We start from the raw sequence: 3,931 nt of genomic DNA, 5'->3' as shown, positions 1-3,931 counted from the left end.
TGTCCCTGACCATCCTACCAAACGCTGTCCTCACCCACTCCGTTCTCTATCCTATTACCATATGTGTATAAATATTTTTCTTCATAGCACATATCAACTTATCACTAATGAAAAATATCCATTGAGTTACTGGTTTATTCAAGTACTATTTGCCTCTCCAACTAGAATGTAAACTCCATGAGGACAGAGATCTCTCTGTCTTGTTTGGCACCAGAAGTCCATTCCTAGACCAGGGCCTGCACAGAAAGTGGGCTCAATAAATATACTTTAAAGAATATCAACATTATTGGGGCTGTGGGAATGCAAGCTGATGCAGCCACTCTGGAAAACAGTATGGAGGTTCCTCAAAAAGTTTAAAATAGAGCTACCCTACTTCCCAGCAATTGCACTACTGGGTATTTACCCCAAAGATACAAATGTAGTGATCCGAAGGGACACATGCACCCCATTGTTTATAGCAGCAATGTCCACAATAGCCAAACTATGGAAAGGGCTTAGATGTCCATCAACAGATGAAATGGATAAAGAAGAGGTGGTATATATATACAATGGACTATTATGCAGCCATCAAAAAATGAAATCTTGTCATTTGCAACGACATGGATGGAACTAGAGGGTATTATGCTAAGCGAAATAACTCAATCAAAGAAAGATAAGTATCATATGATCTCACTGATATGAGGATTTTTGAGAAACAAGATAGAGGATCATAGGTGAAGGGAGGGAAAAATGAAACAAGACAAAACCAGAGAGGGAGACAAACCATAAGAGACTCTTAATCTCAGGAAACAAACTGAGGGTTGCTGGAGTGGAGGGGGGTGGGAGGGATGGGGTGGCTGGGTGATGGACATTGGGGAGGGTACGTGCTATGGTGAGCGCTGTGAATTGTGTAAGACTGATGAATCACAGGCCTGTACCCCCGAAACTAATAATACATTATATGTTAATAAAAAAAAAAAGAATATCAGCATTAATCTAACATGATAAAAATAGGAGGTATGCACGTTGGCATTTAAACAAGAGTAAGTGGCCCTTGAAGGAATGCACTGTAAGTGCTCATTGTGTCATACGTACATAATAGACATAATTACTCTTGTGCATGTGTACAAATTTACAGAATTTGAAAATCTGTTTATTACAGAACACATCTGTTACAATGAAGTAAGAGCCAAGTACCTCAAAACAACCCTTTTTTTTTTTTTGTGAGAGAGAGAGAGAGAGCGCTAGTGGGGGGAAGGGGCAAAGGCAGAGGGGGAGAGAGAATTCCAAGCAGACTCCCCGCTGAGCATGGAGCCCAATGCAGGGCTTGATCTCAGGATCCTGAGATCACGACCTGAGTTGAAATCAAGAATCAGATGCTCAACTGACTGAGCCACCCAGGTGTCCCACAACCTATTTTTTTTTTTTTTACTGTGCACCTTTTTATTTTTGTAGTATAACTTTAACTTTTTTTTATTCTTATGCTAATCCCCATACATCATTAGTTTTAGATGAAGTGTTCCATGATTCATTGTTTGTGCATAACACCCAGTGCTCCATGCAGAATGTGCCCTCCTCAATACCCACCACCAGGCTAACCCATCCTCCCACCTCCCTCCCCTCTAGAACCCTGTTTGTTTTTCAGAGTCCATCGTCTCTCATGGTTCGTCTACCCCTCCGATTTCCCCCGCTTCATTCTTCCCCTCCCGCTACCTTCTTCTTTTTTTTCCTTAACATATATTGCATTATTTGTTTCAGAGGTACAGATCTGAGATTCAACAGTCTTGCACAATTCACAGCGCTTACCAGAGCACATACCCTCCCCAGTGTCTATTACCCAGTCACCCCATCCCTCCCACCCCACCCCCCACTCCAACAACACTCAGTTCCACAACCTATTTTTAAAGTAAGAAAAAAAAAGATTACATTTATCTATAGTGTGACTGTAACAGGGGACACTGCCATCTGAGAAATCATTTCATTGGAAAACAGGACCCCCTTGACTTAGCAAAAATGAAATAGCATATTTCAAATATGGATATAATTTTTGCAGATCAAGTGTGAAGGGAGTTTCCAAAGAAGCTGAAATAGAAAGAAAACCCCCCAAAAGAAGCAAGCTTCAAGCAGGGGTTCTCAGTCTCAGTGCTATCCACATTTGGGGCTGGAGAATTCTTTGCTGTGGGGGGCTGTCCTGGGAACCATAGGACACTTAGCCGTGTTCCTGGCCTCCACCCGCTATGGGACAGTGGTACTCCACGCCCCCAACTGGACATAAAAAGTGCCTCCAGGCATAGCCAAGTGTCCTGTGGGGTCTGTCATTGCCAGCTGAGCCTCCTTGGGGCAAAATAATTAACTTCATGTTCTGAGACACAAAAGGCAAATTATCAATAAATCTAGACTTAAAAACATCAAAACCTGGAAGTCAGGAACTAAGCTCTGGCTGTAGGCAACTCAGGAAGCAGCTCCTTGACTTGTATACTCTGAAATTATAGTAGGAAATTTATGTTGGGACAGTCACCTTGAGATTGCAGGGAGAGTGGGTCAGTACAGCTGTTTGGAGTAACCATCTTCCAGAAGTGATAAAACGACACCCTGTGCCCCCAAATCATAGAACTGTGACTTTCATAGATTTGAATATGTCGTACCAAATCTGCTCACCTTGGTTTCAGTGAATGCATGGGTGTGGAATGAATTAATGAATGAAAAATACATTTTGCTCACAATATACAATGTTGCCTGATACTAGTTTCTCTTCTCCCCATTTGAGAGGAATTTGGGCCATCAGGTAAAATTAATCAGATCCATCCCTCACTCCACTGCTGGCCCATTTCCCCTTTGAAGACAGCATTTAACCATTCAGCTCCTTGATTCCCAAAACTGATGAACACGGGTAGAAACAGTGGTGGAGGTCTGGCACAGACTGTGAACAATGTCAGGAAGAGAGAACGACCCAGATGGGACCCGGTGTAGAAAGATGAAACCAGGTTAAACATTATCAGGAAAAGCAATTATTTTCATTAAAAAGTGACTCTGGTATATGTATATGTATATATAAATATGTATGCATATAAATATGCATTAAAATAGGATAAATTCCTTTAAAAATGAGTATGGGCGGAGAAAGAAGTAGGAATGAATGAATGGAGCTGTTTTATCTGTGGAAGAAAACTCTTGTAGGGGCATGAGAGACATTCTTGGAGGGAAGAGGAAGCAGACTTATTTTGTGCAGCATCAGAGGGAAGAATGAAGCTGAGAAAATGGGAATGAAGAAGAACCCGTTTGGGTTCAGCCCAAGGAAGATGCAATGTCCCCGATGTAGCTGGCTGAGAGTGGAGGGGGGAGGCTTTCTTGTGTGTGACCCTAGCTGAGGCCCCCTTGGTGGCCTGGTGTTAGGGATGCTCATGGGGTATTTGGGATATTCTCCAACTGCATAGGAAGTTGAGCTCAATGATTCTACATCTCCCAAGCTCAGATGACCAGACGAATTTTCACCTACAATGTGAAAGGATGTGTCACTCGGTGCTGAAGGCTGAAAGTTTGTGTCTTCTCAAAACTCATATGTTGAAACCTAACCCCCAACAGGATGGTATTAGAAGGTGGGACTTTTGGGAAGAGATTAAGCTATGAGGGCAGAACCTTCACCACAGGATTAATGGCCTTACAAAGATTCCTGAAAAAGCTCCCTTGTCTCTTCTATCAGGTAAGACTATTGTGAAAATATGACCACCTCTGAGCCAGGAAGCAGGCCCTCACCAGACCCTGAATCTTGATCTCGGACTTTCCAGCCCCCAGGACTGTGAGAAATAAATTTCTGTTGTTTATGAAGCTACCCAGTTTGTGATATTTTTGTTACAGCTGCCAAGTTGACTAGGTACGTGGAAAGGCCACCTCCTTGAGGAAAGTGTGGATTCCAGTCTAATCTGGCCTCTGAAGTAGAAAAAGGCAAAGCTGC

Source organism: Mirounga angustirostris, unplaced genomic scaffold (assembly GCF_029215605.1).
Source record: "Mirounga angustirostris isolate CCGP_5_RB_7025 unplaced genomic scaffold, mMirAng1.0.hap1 SCAF_6, whole genome shotgun sequence".
Taxonomy (NCBI): domain Eukaryota; kingdom Metazoa; phylum Chordata; class Mammalia; order Carnivora; family Phocidae; genus Mirounga; species Mirounga angustirostris.
The sequence above is the reverse complement of the archived record's forward strand: the minus strand, read 5'-3'. Positions refer to the sequence as shown.